Genomic DNA, 17,724 nt, shown 5'->3' on the forward strand with positions numbered 1-17,724 from the left:
TTTTGCTACATCACCTATCTTTGTTACTGATAAGGATTATGAATTCTCTGTTGATCCTGAGATAATTACTTTGGTTGAATCTGATCCTTTTTATGGCAATGAATCTGAAACTATTGTGGCACATCTTACTAAGTTAAATGATATAGCCACACTGTTCACTAATGATGAGAATTCTCGCTACTATTATATACTTAAGATATTTCCGTTCTCATTAAAGGGTGATGCTAAAACTTGGTTTAATTCTCTTGATCCTGGTTGTGTGCGTAGTCCCCAGGATATGATTTATTACTTCTCTGCTAAATATTTCCCTGCTCATAAGAAACAAGTTGCCTTGAGGGAAATATATAATTTTGTGCAAATTGAAGAAGAGAGTCTCCCACAAGCTTGGGGGAGACTTCTCTGGTTACTTAGTGCTTTGCCTGATCATCCTCTTAAGAAAAATGAAATACTCGATATCTTTTATAATGGACTAACCGGTGCTTCCAAGGACCACTTGGATAGTTGTGCTCGTTGTGTTTTCAGGGAAAGAACTGTCGACCAAGCTGAATTGTTATTGAATAATATGTTGACTAATGAAAATAATTGGACTCTTCCTGAGACAATCCTTGAGCCAATTGAGCCAACTCCTGAGCCTATTCCTAAACCAACTCCGAAGAAGAGGGGTGTTCTATTTCTCAGTCCTGAAGATATGCAAGAGGCAAAGAAATATATGAAAGAGAAAGGTATCAAAGCTGAAGATGTCAAGAATTTACCACCTATTGAAGAAATACATGGTCATAATATACCACCTATTGAAGAAACACATGGTCTTGATAACCCGACACAGGTAGTAAAGGTAAATTCTCTCTATAGATATGATAAAGTTGAAATCCCATCTACTAAGTTTGATAGCCAATGCTTGGATGATTTTGATGACTTTATGGCTAGACAAGAAAACTTCAATGCTTATGTTGGTAGAGAATTAAAGAGTAATTCTTACATGATTGGACGCTTGAGTGATTATATGGCTAGAGTTAAAGGTGAACTTAAATTCATTAGTAAATATGCTTCTATGGTTACCACTCAAACAAAACAAATGCTTAAAGCTCAAAGTGATTTGCTCGATGAATTTAATAATAAACATGCTTTTGCTGTTAGAGTGGCTACTAGAACTGGTAAAATGACTCAGGAACCTTTGTATCCTGAAGGCCACCCTAAGAGAATTGAGCAAGATTCTTAGATAAATAATTTAGATGCACCTAGTCCTTCTAAAAAGAAGAAAAAGAAAAACGATAGGACTTTGCATGCCTCTAGTGAACCTGTTGTAGACACACCTAAGAATCCCAATGATATTTCTATTTCTGATGCTGAAACACAATCTGGTGATGAACATGAACCTAGTGATAATGTTAATGATAATGTTGATGTTGATGCTCAACCTAGAAATGATAATAATGTAGAGATTGAACCTGCTGTTGATCTTGATAACCCACAATCAAAGAATCAACATTATGATAAGAGAGACCTTGTTGCTTGGAATCACGGTAAAGAAAGAGAACCATGGGTTTAGAAACCCATGCATTTTCCTCCGAAACCATCCAAGAAAAAGGATGATGAGGATTTTGAGCGCTTTGCTGAAATGATTAGACCTATCTTCTTATGTATGCGCTTAACTAATATGCCTAAAGTTAATCCTTATGCTAAATACATGAAAGATATTATTACAAATAAAAGAAAGATACCGGAAGCTAAAATTTCCACCATGCTTGCTAATTATACTTTTAAAGGTGGAATACCAAAGAAACTAGGAGATCCAGGAGTACCAACTATACCTTGCTCCATTAAAAGAAACTATGTTAAAACTGCTTTATGTGATCTTGGAGCCGGTGTTAGTGTTATGCCTCTCTCTTTATATCATAGACTGGAACTGAATAAGTTGACACCTACTGAAATCTCTTTGCAAATGGCCGATAAATCAACTGCTATACCTGTCGGTATTTGTGAGGACACTACTAGGAAAAGGGCTATAGATGAAATGGATACTAATGAGGCACCTGACATGTGGTGCGCCACTACTATTTAGCAGTGGCGCACCATGTGCTGGTGCGCCATTAGTGTGGAAGACACTAATGGCGCACCAGACACATGGTGCGCCACTAGTAACAATTTTTTTCCAAACATACTAATGGCGCACCCAGGCACAGTGCGCCATTACTAGTTCTAACTAGTAATGGCGCACCAACCACACAGTGCGCCACTATTGTAGTTTTTTATTCTTTTTTTTTGCAAAACTACTAATGGCGCACCGTGGCATAGTGCGCCATTACTAGTTTAAACTAGTAATGGCGCACTATGCCAGGGTGCGCCATTAGTATATATTTATTTTTTTTATTTTTTTGCAAAACTACTAATGGCGCACCGCCAGCAGGTGCGCCATTAGTAACCAAGGTTACTAATGGCGCATTAGCAGGTGGTGCGCTATTAGTAGCCTGGGACCAACAAGATATTTTGGACAGCCACACCTACCCACTCACTTTCCCCACTTCATTCTCTCCACCTCCTCCTCCAAGCTTGTCTCGGCTGCCTCCTCCTCCTCACCTCATTTGCACCATAGATTCATCCAAATTAAGTGGTTAAATTACCTTTTTTTGATAGGTAAGTAAGGGGGAAGCTATCTTTATGTTGTTCTCCCTCCAACAACATGCACATGCACTTTTTATGGCCTAGCTAGATCTATGTATGTTCGTGGTGTTGCATATGTTTGTGGTGATGCATATATGTTTGTGTTTGCAGGTACCGGTATTTGAAATGCTTTAGTTGCCAATATTTTGCCGGAATATTGATTCATTTCCGTTTCGGCGAGAATTTTGGCACTATGCATTCTTTTTTGTCCTATTTTTAGGGAAAGTCATGCCAAATTTTTCTTGGTTCTAAAATATCGTTTTGCTCTACCCCGCAGGCGACCATGGTCCACACGATGACCGAAGGCATCATGAATAGGTTTTTGAGCTCCACGAAGGCCGAGATGCTTCAAAAGAATGAGACGGAGATAAGATGTCCGTGTCGAAGATGCAAGCTGAAGAGCCTTATTGCGGACCCGGATTTTGGGCAGGTGCGGGACCACCTGCTCTTGCGTGGTTTCATGGATGGCTATCGGTGGCAAGGTGATGAAGATGACTATGAAGTCGTCCATGGGGGGCGGGCAAGAAATGAGGAAGGGCAGCAAGACAACCACCGCGGCTCCGACGGGCGAGAAGACGAAGAATCTCCAGGAAATGATCACGACGGTGATGTTGTACACAGTCATCATGTAGAAGATGCAGGACATGATGATGAGGAAGATGTCGGAGCATACGAAGGGCATGATCATGAAGATGAAGATGCCAGCGGAGTAGACGATGATGGACCATCGATGGGTTGGGTGCAGGACCCTCATATTCAAGAGCTGCTTCTCAAGCAGACGGATAACACAAGAGCTGCCGCCCGAGAGAAAGCCAAGCTGGATCAACTGGAGATAGACGCAATTACTCCATTGTATGAAGGATGCAGGCCCGAGGATACTCGCCTAAAAGTAACGCTCATGGCTCTGGAGATGAAGGTAAAACACAAAATGACCGACGCATGCTTCGACGAGAACATGTCATTCTGGCACGAACATCTTCCCAAGGGGAACAAGTGCCCGACCAGTTTCGAGGAGGCGAAGAAAATTGTGTGTCCTCTGGATTTACCGCACGTGAAATACCATGTGTGCATGAACAATTGCATCATTTATCAGGATGAGCACGCGGAGTCTACCATATGTCCGGTGTGCGGCGTCACTCGATACAAGAAGAGGAAGAAAGCTCCTCGAAAAGTGGTGTGGTACTTTCTGATCACTCCTCGTCTGCAGCGGTATTTCGCGGACCCTAAGGTAGCAAAGTTCCTGCGTTGGCATGTGGATAGGGAGGAGAAGAAGCGAGAAGATGATGCAAATGATCCGAAGATAAATAAAAAAGACAAGATGTTGAGTCACCCTAAGGATGGGAGCCAGTGGCAAGCATTGAACTTCGAACACCCAGAATTTGGGAAGGATCCAAGGAACATCATGCTGGGCGCGAGCACCGATGGAGTCAATCCGTTTGGCAGCCAGAGAAGCACACATAGCAACTGGCCTGTGTTTGTGTGGATGTACAACCTTCCCCCCTGGTTGTGCATGAATAGGAAGTACATTCACATGAGTATGCTAATTGAAGGGCCGAAACAACCAGGGAACGACACCAGTCTATATCTGGGGCTGCTGAAAGAGGAGCTAGACACGCTATGGAAAATGCCAGCTAATACATGGGACGCCGCAGAGAAAGAATATTTCCCTATGAGAGCCGCACTGCTCACGATGGTGCACGACTATCTCGGTTACGGATATCTCGCGGGGCAGGTGATCCATAGATTTTCTGGATGCGTCAGGTGCATGGATGACACAACGTATCGCCAGCTAGATAGAGATCCTGGGTCTTCGAAAACTGTGTTCATGGATCATCGAAGGTGGCTTCGCAATGATGACCCGTGGAGGAAACGCAAGGATCTGTTCGATGGTAAAACCGAACCCCGAAGACGCCCGCGTACGAGGAGCAGCGAGGAAATAGACGAGCTGTTGAAAAATTGGAAAGATTGCCCACTGCCGGGAAAGAAGCAAAAGGCGCCAGAGCCAGGAAAGAAGCAAAAGGCGCCAGAGCCGCTGCTGAAGGTATGGAAAACGAGGTCTGTTTCTGGGACTTGCCGTACTGGAAGATCCACCGTGTGCCTCACAGCCTTGATGTCATGCATATCACGAAGAACGTGTGCGAGAGTCTGCTTGGTACCTTGCTCAACATGCCAGAGAGGACCAAAGATGGGCCAAAAGCAAGGGCAGACTTGAAATCAATGGGCATCGGGGAGGAGCTTCACACTAATGATGATGAGATGATGATGAGGCGAAGCAGGACACGGAAAGTCGTCGCAAAGGCAAAAAGGCCAAGAAGACCAGAAATGACTACCCTCCCGCGTGCTTCACTCTAAGTCAGGAGGAGATCGATCAGTTTTTCACCTGCCTCATAGGAGTAAAACTTCCTTGCGGTTACGCGGGGAAGATAAGCAGATACCTAAACCTAGTGAAGCAGAAGTTCAGCGGGATGAAGTCTCACGACTGTCACATGCTGATGGTGCAGATACTTCCAGTTGCAATCCATGGGATCATGGATGCGCACATCCGTGAAATGCTATTTGGCCTATGCAACTTTTTCGACGTCATCTTTCGGTAGTCGGTAGGCGTGAGGCAACTCAGAAGGCTACATGAAGAGATCGTGGTGATACTATGCGAGCTTGAGGTGTACTTCCCGCCCGCATTCTTTGATGTTACGGTGCATCTGCTGGTCCATATCGTGGAGGATATCATCCAACTCGGGCCGACGTTCCTGCACAGCATGATGCCGTTGGAAAGGATGAATGGTGTCATCAAAGGATACGTTCGCAACATGTCACGTCTAGAGGGAAGCATAGCCAGGGGCTTTCTGACCGAAGAGTGCATCTCCTACTGCACGAATTATCTAGGCATCGAGAACCCCGTTGGTCTGCCCGTCAATAGGCACCTAGGCAGGCTCACTGGATGGGGTCGCCGTGAGGGTCGCCGCGAAATGCATGTCGACTTCGAGGGTCGACTCGCCGACTTTGAAAGAGCAAACCTAGTCGCACTACAACACATAGACTTGGTCGATCCTTGGGTGGTAGAGCACAAAACCTTTATTGAGAAGATGTACAATGACCGAGGACAACAGAAGACATACAGAGATATAATCAAAGAGCACAACTCATGTTTCACGCGTTGGTTCAAGCAGCAGCTTCTGTCGTACCCTTTACATGAGGATTCTTCCGCGGAAGAACAACTCCCCGCCTCCCCACCGTCCGCCTCGCCGCCACCCACCGCGCTCCCCCTCCAAAGCCCGTGCCTTTCACGCCTCCCCCACCACCATCCCTAATCGCTGCTGCCGGTCGCTTGCGTGTTCATTTTACTCTACTTGTTTGACTGCTGCAGTTCTTGCGAGGATGAATAAATGTCACTTTGTAGGATCTTGATTGTTTGTTTGTGAAAGCTGAATGTAGCTAGGATCTTGCATACAGATAGCACACAAATTTTCCCAGAAATTTAAGAGGCATAATGTCGGTGGATCAGCATTTCGGTGGCATGTATACATTGCAACGATTCTAGTAAGCTTGCTTGGGTGCTGGCGTTCTTGCAAGGATTAGTAAATGGGACCTTGTAGGATGTTAACCGTCGGTGTGTCTGTTAAAACTAAAAACCCAACGGTTATGACTGAATTTCCAAACTAGCTTGTAGTAGTGGAATGCTAGTGGAGTCGCTCTTACTATGCGTCTCAAAACTGAATATGGTTTTCCATGAGGTTATCGAGGAGCTGCCGGCCTGTTTTCATTCTGGTGGGGAGAACCAGGGAACTGAAATGCTTGTTTGGCTGACCTCTTACAATGCAGTAGATGATCTTTTTTGGCCTACATTGCGCTCTGCTGCTATGAACTTTTGAAAGGGCCGCGCGACAAAAGCCACTGCAAGCTATTGTGTGTTTCTCTGAATGTTGTGTTTCTTCAGTTCTTTATCCATTCTTCATTCATGCCGAATGTCATGCTAATTTAGTTTGTTTTTGTTTGCACATCAGTAGGCAAAGCCTAGTGTTTGTTTCAGACATTTACTGAATCTGAACCAAGGAAATTTGGATTTCATAGTTATAGTTGCAGGAAAAGGTCATATTATGAGTGAAATATATTTAAAATGTCTATTTAGTTCTGTTTTCAGATATAACCTTGTAAGTAGAAACATGTATAACTCAAGTAAACCATACATCTAGTTAATATTGCACAGGCAACAATGTTAAGTCTTACTATGAACCTAGCAATAAAAATGATGAAGCTCCTGTCAATTTTTGACATATCTTAAGTTCTTAACAAGACATGTTTGTCGTCTTTTCGCTAGTGTGATGAGATTTTGGTACATGTACATTCCTTGTACCAACTTAGGCAAATAATAATTTATTTGTTTTTGTGACAGTTGGTTGAGCACATCTTCTAGCCTCTTGTGAATACATCTGGGACAATGCTTCACATCAGTCAGGTATATACTGCTTCAGTTTCGAGTGAAATCCTCTGCCATAGCCCCTGCCCCAGATGAAGTGAGCTATATGTATGTATGATGATCCTCCTTTCCTAAAAGTGAGATTGCCATATGTAGTTCAGAACTGACCTAGCTAAGGTTGTTTTCCTACTGAATGATGATATTATTATGATGGTATTTTCCTACTGATTATAATTTGTACTTGTGTACTAGCACTGTGTCATATTCTTCCATTACAAGTAGTACAAGGCTAGTACTAGTAGTGCTACTCTCTTACTGCCAGTGACAGTCTATCGAGGTCATTAACTCCAACTCAAGTGGGCATAATTCTCTGCAGTAGTATAGCACTTGCAGTAGTATGGCACTTGCAATAGTATGGCACTTGCAGTAGTGCGGGACAGTAGTAGTTTAGTGCAAGTTTCAGTTAATTAGCTGGACTAAAAAAGATGCTTGGTGATCTGCAGGAGTAGGACAAGCAAATCTGCTTGAATATTTGTTTACTGAAAGTAAATGAACATTTTACTACTAGTGTACTCATAGTGTAATCTAGCTATTGTACTGATATTTCTGTTTCTTTGAACATTTTACCGTCAATAAAAATGATGTACTGCTAGTGTACAGCTGCTTTCAGTTAATTCAAATTAGCTAAAACCTTTTACTGTCAAATAGTGCTAATGTTTACTCTATGAAATAAACTACTCCATGTCAAATAAACCTTGCTAGGTGAATCTTGTTTGCATTAGGAGTAGTTGCTGGAAATTTACTGAATTTTGTTTCCAGTAGATGCACTGTATTTAACAGAAAGAGTACTCGAGTACATGGAGTTGATGCACTGAATTTTACTGAATTTTGTTGATGCATTGAGATGGTCTCTGCATCACCACAAAAGTGCAGATACAAAGCCAGATTGCAGTAACTTAAATTGGAACTTTACTGTTTTGGAATTTCTAGTAGCTTAACATTATTTTTATGTGCTTTGCTAAACTATTGATGATTTTTTGTTGGGTGACCTATTAGATCTGGAATGGAATCTCACATAAGTTGAGCTGATTTTTGTCCATATGAAAGCAGAGGACCATGTGGTCTGTGGCCTTTTCATCCATATGAAAGTAGAGGCACATTGTGCTGCTAGTTTGCTGGGTTTTGTCTCCGACCTTCGTGTCGTGATGATTTTGCAGGTACCCCGAGAGGCCCTTGAGTTTACCGGAATGTCGATTAACTTCCGTTCCAGCAAATTCGGGTACTCCATATGTACTATTTTCAGCAAAGGTCATGCTGAAATTTTCCGTGAATTTTAGCATGACTTTGCTAAAAATCGGACATATGGGGTACTTGCTACTAATGCATGGGCCGGGGTATCTTAGTACTTAATTAAGTAGGATCAACTGCCCCTTTATTCTTGCTGCATTAAACCATAGGTGGCAATAGAGCCAAGTGATTAGGCCCAACTTAGAGTCGACAAACCCTAAATGATAAAACCTTGGCTTTTAGGGTGCCTCGGTGTCGATGAGAACATAAATGATGTATGCTTAGGCTTTTAGGGTGCCTCGGCGTCGACAAACCCTAAATCATAAAAGGTTAGCTTTTAGGATGCCTTGGTATCGACAAACCCTAAATGATGAGACCATGATCTTGTTCCTTGACAATAACCAACTTTTTGACCAAACTTTTTTCCTATTTAGAGCGAAACACGACCCATAACGATGAGGCCGGCGGTTCGGGTGGCAAGCAATTCTGGGAGCTGTCCCAAGAGTTGGAGGAAGAACCTCACTGCTATGAGGACGCCGCAGAAGACACCGATCCTGACTACATAACCCCTAGTGGCGTCGGGGATGACACCACTGATGGTGCCGCTGAGGATGCCACCACTGATGATGGTGGCGCACGCACAGATGGCAGCCAACCGAAGAGGCAACGGAAGGACTGGCGCCCGAGTGTGCTCGGCACCGTCAAGGAGGAATTTACTGAAGTGAACTCCGACGGGCATCCGACGGCACCCAAAGAAGTAGTCAAGGGGTACTCGGTTCAGCTCGGGTGCATTCTCTGGAGCACCATCTCGATCAACACCAAGAACCTAAGGCATAAGAAACGAGGGAATTTGCGCAGCCTCCTCTTCATGAAGCTGCACGAACGATACAAGTTCCCTGCTGACTTTGCAAACACACGCCTCTCAGGGAATAAAGTGAACAGTGCCGCCCTCATGAGGATGAGCACGGCCCTGTCTACTTGGAGAAGCACGGTGAAGGCAATGATTGAAAAAGGTGATAGTTATGAGAAGATCAAGGCAAAATATCCTTTGATCAGCGAAGATGACTACAAGGAGTTCAAGATCAAGTGCGAGAGCAGCACAACCTCCGAATCAAGTCAGTGGGGGAAAGAAATGCTGCAGTTGAACTTAGGGGTCCACCAACTCGGTCCCGGCGGTTACAGAGTAGCGGAGCCTATATGGGACAAGGAGGACGCGGAGCGTGCCGAGCAAGGCCTACCGCCCCGCTTCGAGAAATACCGTGACAAGAAGACCAGGAACTTTCTCAGGGCCCGGTACAAGGAGGACCCGGTAACAAAGGAGCTTACCACGGATCTGAAGACCAGGGCGCTTGAGCTTGTTCTGGTAAGGAATACACCCCCGCGTAATTAGCTCCATATGGTTGCATTCTAATTAATCCCCAATATTTCTAAATGGTTCACGTTCCTTCCGCAGGACACTGAAAGCAGTAGGGCGGGGTCGTCTCAGAGCTTCTCTTTCGACACCCCTTTAAATAGGGCGTTGAACGTAATGAAAAACAAGGATAAGCTCAGTAAGCCGTCGTCAGCTGGTCGTGTGGCCGGCAAAGGCCTGTCCACAAAATGGTCGTCATACTATACCGCTGGTGGGCGAAAATAGAAAAAGACTAGCTCAGAAAGCCAGTCACGCAAGGTTGAAGCACTCAAGGCACAAGTGGCGTGGATTCCGGAGATTGTCCAAGAGCAAGTGCAACAACAACTGGGAACGACGCTCACCGCCATGGTGCCTATGTTGATTCATGGGCTGATGACGTGGATTGCGGGCGGCCAACAGGGGCCTCCCCCTGGTTCCTAGCTTCATTGCCAGCAACTCGCATAACGTGCAGGCAGCACCATTGGTGTCTTCGGCGGCGCCATTGGTGTCTTCGGCGGAGGCGGTATTCGTGTCTCCGGCGCCGGCATGGGAATTGGAGCTTAATGCACCCGGGTGTACGCCGGTCGGCACCTCGCTAGCAAGTGGCCCCTCCGTCAGTTGCACGCCCGCCGTTGGCAGTGCCTCGACATTACCCGAGCTCGACGGCATCACAGTAACTAAGCCTCTCGGCCGATGACTTCATCTCCTTGCCTTTGACTGGGCATCCCTGATGCCCTACATGTTTTCGCAGGGCGCCGCCAACATTCCTTGCACTCTCCTGCACCTCGTGGGCGGCGAGTTGGTCGATGTCGCCAAGGGCAGAATCGTTCAACCAGGCAACCCCATGTTCCACGGTAATCTGATGCCACCCATAGTGTATAGGGTTGAACTGGTTCGGGTGCTGCCAGGCTGCGACGAGCTGTTACCTCCGACTCGACCTGCTGGGGTCGATGAAGATGATGAGATGACCCTCAGCGCCTGCGTAAGCTGGCCCCTGCTTTGGCCGAAGAGCCAGATTCGTTTGGGGGCGGGGGACACCACCCCATAGACAAGACCGCCAGTCGTGTCGGCGCCAAGCCATGGCAAGAATGCCGCAACGCTACCGGACATGCCGGACATCCCTATGGCACAGGATCCGGACATGCATATGGCACAGGATCCGGATGACGACGACAACGACGACAATACATTTACCAACATCGATAAGTACTTTGCCGAACATGGGTACGGTGACGAGTTCTGCGGGCCTCCTTCTCAAGAGCCCAACCAAGACGACCGTGATCTAGCTGGTACGGCAGAGAAACCCAATTGCAACAGGCGTCGTCTGGTGTTCAGTTCTTAGGAGATGCCTCCAGCTTCCGCCTTCGCCGAGCCTCAGATAGCTGAGGTGCGAAATATTATCAGCCCCAACACGCTCAAGAAGGCGGTCTGTGAGCAGAACTCGGTCCCATTACAGCAGATCAAGAAGAAGGGACGGAAACGAAAGACTAACAAGAGCGCCGGTGCGAGCCAGCCGGCACCGAGTACGATCCGTGCTCAGGATGGGCCACCTTCACCTAAGGATATCTCGAGGAGGGTGCATGTGGCGGGTAGGGCGATGCTACCGACAAATATGCTCAATGCTGCAACCGGTGCTATGCGGAGTCAGCATGACAGTGTTCTTTCTTTGGAGAAGGGGCGTCTCTCCCAAAATGATGTGGCATACCCGGTTTTCATGGCCAAGGTGCCAGAGGGCAAGGGCTTTGTGGATGGCGCCATCGGGGGTACGATCGTCTTGCGGTTTGATGACATCTTTGCTACGTTTAACCTTCATCCGCTGCACTACACCTTCGTTCGGCTGTTTTCACTGAGTATGGAGATGCGGATCATTCGAGACAAGACCTCAGACATTGTGATAGTCAGCCCCTTCTACATGCGTGCCAAGATCTTGGGCAGCGCTGGGGACCGGCAAGTCGCGAGTTCACACCTAGAAGGTGTCATTCTGGCAAACCCAGATAAGGATAACTTCCTCGTGCCTTACTTTCCCGAGTAAGTCATTCCCTCACCGCCCCGTAACATATGCTCTCCCCAGCTACGCCACATCTGGAGGCACCTTTAAGAGGCCACTTCGTAGGTATGGCAGGCACGTGTTCACCCACAATACAACGTTCCCCTGCATCAAGCAGCCGCCTGGCAGTCAGAAGGATGCCTACTACGCCCTCCATCACATGCGGGCGATTGTACAGGACCATAATCACCTTCTGCTACCAAATAATGTCAAAGATTGGGCCGCAAGCTTGGCGGCAATCCAGGACGCGGACCTCCGACAAGAATTCTTTCGCATCCAGTCGGAGTTGGCAGAAATCATCCATCAAGATGTCCTTCGTACCTCGGGGTAGTTCTACCTCAGATATCAACCGTCCAATAGTGAGATAGACACAGCGCTGCAAATGCAGGCTGACAACGCCCGCGACTTCATGACCATCACGAAAGACGGCGACTTCATCCACGCTCCGGTCCCATGAGTCGAGTCGAAAGTAGTGATGCTATGTGTAGTTCTGAAACATCGATTAGCTCATGTTGTAATTAAACTTTAATGAACTTGTATGTCTCTTTGGTTTGGATAGTCGTTCAACTTAGATGTAATCGATGCTATTTATTAGTAGGACCATGAATCGTGCTATTAATGTCTTGCTTTTCTCTTCCGATCCTTTTGTTGCATACTTATATATTGCTTATGTATTGCCTGTTGTTTGGCTTGTGCATAGAGATGTCGTCGTATGTCGTGTACAAGGGTAAGGTTCCCGGAGTCTACGACGACTGGGAGGAGTGTTGGAGACAGGTTCACCGTTTCAGCGGTAATAGTTACAAAGGGTACACCACTAATGCGGAGGCGGAATCTAGATACGCCCGCTATCTAGCGGGAGAGAGGAGGGAGTGTTGGAGGAACCGGATGAAGACCAGTTTCATCACGATGATGCTCATCGTGATGACCGCAGCTCTCTTCTATGTGATGGTAGTTTAGATGATCGATATCGACTTGTAATGTGAAGACAAACTCGCTACTCGCAGTCTCGAGACTAGTAATGTTCTATATTTGTTCGGTCTTTTGAATTCGGAGACTAATATGATGAATTGTATTCGGAGACTAATCTTCTATTGTATTCGATGAATCTGCTACTGTTGTGTGGTGCTGTCTATATTCTGTCCAATAATATATTTTGTAACCTGTGCAAAAATCAGAAAAGTAAAAAAACCTAATATTCATACTAATGGCGCATCACACCAAAGTGCGCCATTAGTATGCCAAAGGATACTAATGGCGCATCGCCCCACAGTGCGCCATTAGTATGCCAAAGGATACTAATGGCGCATCACCCCACAGTGCGCCATTAGTATGCCAAAGCACATGGGTAAATATGGCCCCCTGGGAGGCATACTAATGGCGCATGTAGGTCTATACTAATGGCGCACGGCGTGGTGCGCCATTAGTATACCAGATACTAATGGCGCACCAGTGGTGCGCCATTAGTATTTAATACTAGTGGAGTGGTACTAGTGGCGCACCAGTAGTGCGCCATTAGTAGGCAAAACTGGTGCGCCACTAGTAGGCCTTTTCCTAGTAGTGGGATGTGCATGTTGTGGTTGCAAACGTCACTATCTTAATGGGCTTTGTTATTCTTGATATTCCCGAGGATGATAGTATGTCGATTATCCTTGGTAGACCCTTTTTGAATACTGCAGGGGCTGTTATTGACTGCAACAAAGGCAATGTCACTTTTCATGTTAATGGTAATGAACGTACGGTACACTTTCCGAGGAAACAACCTCAAGTTCATAGCATCAATTATATTGGAAAAAATCCAACTATTATTATTGGAGGTTTTGAATTTCCTCTTCCTACTGTCAAGAAGAAATATGATATTCTTATTACTGGGGATGTGCATATCCCCGTTGAGGTAACCTAGTGTTGTTCGAAATTTCTCCAGTTCCATGTTATTCGGAATGAGTTTGTTAACAAGACTTGATCAACCTTGTTAGTGGATTCCTTTTGATGAGCATGAGATGGATGAAACTAGAAAGCACAACCTTCTGTGCCCTCTTTTTACTTTCTGTTATTTAGAATAAATAAAGCAAAAATAGTATTTTTTTTGTCTGTTTTCTGAATTATCCATGCAATAAAAAATATCCCAAAAATAAAAGTTCTCCAAATGCCCTGCCAATTTAGTATGATTTTTTCTGGAATATTTGAGAATATTTGGGACTGAGAACACAGCAGGGGGAGCTGGCACCTGGCCATGAGGGTCCAGGGCATGCCCCCCTGCCTTGTGGGCCCACGGTGACCCCCTCCACTTATTCCTACACCCATACACTCCATCTTCCTCCCAAAGAAATCACTATCCAGCAAGCACAAGTTCTAGCTCATTTTGCTGCGATTTTCGATCTCCTTGCTCAAAGCTCCATTCACAAAACTGCTCTGGGATATTGTTCTTTGGTATGTGACTCCTCCAATGGTCTAATTAGTTTTTGTTTTAGTGCTTTATTCATTGCAAATTTTTGCTACCTAGGTGACCCTGTTCTTGAGCTTGCATGTCAAATTTATGAGGTCCCAAGTAATTCTAATGCATGATATAGGCTCTAGGTATCTGTGGGAGTAGTTGCTATCAGGTTTATTGAGTTTGATCCACTTTTATTTTGAGTTACTAAAAATTTCAGAAATTTTCAGAAAATCGTGAAGAGATTTTTGAGGGGCTCTTCTAGCCAAGGCTCCAAGGATAACCAAGCTAAGGAGAAAGAAAAGGCCAAGTATAATCTTCCTCGCGTGGCGGAAGTATGGCCGTGTGAGTGGCCTTGGGATAACTTCTTGAGAGCAGCCGGGATTTATGAAGACTTTTATTCTTTGGCTAATAATGCGGGCCTCACCGACTTCCTCCACGACCGGATTGAACAGTATCTCTTACTCAGCAATACTTTCATGCAAAACTTCTACTATTATCCTAAGAATTCACCTCCTTCAGTAGCTTTCCATTTATATGATGAGGCTAGGGAGATGTCATTACGTGATTTTTGCACGGGTTGCGGAATACCCTTTGAGGGCGGCTTAGAGGAACCACATCTTAAAGATGTGGATGGTTTTATTGATACTATTACTGTAGGGGAATCGAGGAGAGTTTCCGATGCAAGAATTACTAGCATACATTTTCCTATTTTACGCTACTTTGCCATATTTGCTAGTCGATGCTTAATTGGTCATGGAAACTGTGGAAACCTTAGTGTTCCTGATGTTATTATTTTGTTTCATGCTTTATTTCGTGACAACTCTTTTAGTATGGTTGCTATTATTGCTAAGCGATTAAGCCTGAATCGTACAAAAGGCCCTATCTTTGGAGGTATCTATGTTGCACGCCTTGCTAAACACTATGAGGTACCTATTAGGCATTTTGAGAAATTAGAAAAATTGCTACCCCCTACTTTTCTAGACTATAAGAGCATGGTAGCACATGAGTTTATTGTTAACAATGATGATAAGATGCTTCTATATAATCTGAGATTTAATAAGAAACACAATGAGATTATTATCTTGCATGCGCCCTCTTTGTTTGATTTGACTGCAGGCCATTACCTCGTCTTGCCGGCGGCTGTTTACGCGCACCGAGGCTAGACATCGGCTCCAGAGCCTGAGCCGGAACCACCACTTGACCCTTATCGTCCATCATCTTATCAGTGGGATCTGAAGGAGATCGCCAGTCAGTGGCAGTACAATGACACTCCTCAGTACACCGGGGAGAGTAGCCGCGATCCATGGGCATAGACCAACTTAGGCCAAAAGCCTAAGCTTGGGGGAGTACGTATTTCTCACCGACATTACATTCATGTTCACACACTCATTCTAGTTGTCGGTGCTCTACTTTTTCATTGTACTATCCATGCTAGTTTAATTTCTTTTTCTAGCCTTCTTCTTATGTGTTTGATAAACCTTAAGAAAAACAAAAAAAATAGTTAGATTAATTTCCATGCTTGTAGTAGTAACTAAAATGAAAACCCAAAAAGATATCTCATTCTTCTTTTGCTTGTTGGGAGCTTTCCCGTGTAAATAGTTTTATTTCTTTTCTTTCCTTTGGGGGTCGAGACGAGAAGACCATAACGAAAATGTTTAGTGGCTCCAATATGCATGATTGTTGATTTAACTTAGAGCCCATATTACCTTGTCTTCTCCCTTGAATTAAATGCTTGCAGATTCTAGCTTAGTCCAATGCACGTGCCCTATTATTATTATACACATCATTCGGTCGTGCAAGTGAAAGGCAATAATGACGATATATGATGGACTGGCTGAGATGAGAGAAGCTGGTATGAACTCGACCTCTCTTGTTTTTTGTAAATATGATGAGTTCATTGTTCCTGATTCGGCCTATTTTGAATGAACATGTTTGCAATGACAATTAGAGATTATAGTTGCTTATGCCATGCTTAATTAGCTAGGAGCTTATAATGGTTTACCTTGCGAGCCAGCATGCTATTAAAATGGTTGTGATGTGGTATGATAGGGTGGTATCCTCCTTTGAATGATTCGAGTGACTTGACTTGGCACATGTTCACGCAAGTAGTTGAAACAAAATCAACATAGCCTTCACGATATTTATATTCATGGTGGATTATATCCTACTCACGCTTGCACTCAGTGTTGATTAATTTTAATGCATGTTCATGACTGTTGTCGCTCTCTCAGTTGGCCGCTTCCCAGTCTCTTGCTAGCCTTCACCTGTACTAAGCGGGAATACTGCTTGTGCATCCAAACTCCATAAACCCCAAAGTTATTCCATATGAGTCCACCATACCTTCCTATATGCGGTATTTACCTGCCGTTCCAAGTAAATTTGTATGTGCCAAACTCCAAACCTTCAAATGAAATTATGTTTTGTATGCTCGAGCAGCTCATGTATCAACTAGGGATGTCTGTATCTTCCATGCTAGGTGGGTTATTCTCAAGAGGAGTGGACTCCGCTCCTCATTCACGAGAAAATGGCTGGTAACTGGGATGCCCAGTCCCAAGATCAAAAGATCAAATCAAATCAAAATAATTAAACAAAACTCCCCTAGGATTGTTGCTAGTTGGAGGCACCCGTTGTTTCGGGCAAGCCATGGATTGATGCTTGTTGGTGGTGGGGGAGCATAAACTTTACCATTCTATTTGGGAACCACCTATAATGTGTGTAGCATGGAAGATATCGAGATCTCATAGTTGTTATGTTGACAGTGAAATTATACCGCTCAAAATGTTATTCATCTCTATTTCAAAATCGAGCTCTGGCACCTCTACAAATCCTTGCTTCCCTTTGCGAAGGGCCTATCTATTTACTTTTATGTTGAGTCATCACCCTCTTATTAAAAAGCACCCGCTAGAGAGCACCGCTGTCATTTGCATGCATTACTATTAGTTTATATTCGGTATGACTTGACTGGATCTCTTTTACCATGAATTACAATCTTTAGTCAGTCCTTAATCATTAAAGGTGCTCTGCATTTATGTTTTGCGGTCTCAGAAAGGGCTAGCGAGATACCATCTTGTTATATCATATTATGATTTTTTTTGAGAAAGTGTTTTCATCCGAGTTTTATAATTATTGCTCGCTAGTTGATTATGCCATTGATATGAGTAAACATGAGACCTAAGTGTTATTATGAATATGGTTAGTTCATAATATTTGCTGAAAACTTGAATGTTGGCTTTACATATTTACAACAACAAGAGCAAACAAAGTTTGTAAAAGTTTCTCTTTATCACTTTCAGTTTATCAACTGAATTGCTTGACGACAAGCAAAGGTTTAAGCTTGGGGGAGTTGATACTTCTCCGTCGTATCTACTTTTCCAAACAATTTTGCCCTTGTTTTGGACTCTAACTTGCATGATTTGAATGGAACTAACCTGGACTGGCGCTGTTTTTAGCAGAATTGCCATGGTGTTATTTTTTTGCAGAAATAAAAGTTGTTA

The sequence above is a fragment of the Triticum aestivum genome, chromosome 5B (genome assembly GCF_018294505.1).
Source record: "Triticum aestivum cultivar Chinese Spring chromosome 5B, IWGSC CS RefSeq v2.1, whole genome shotgun sequence".
NCBI lineage: Eukaryota > Viridiplantae > Streptophyta > Magnoliopsida > Poales > Poaceae > Triticum > Triticum aestivum.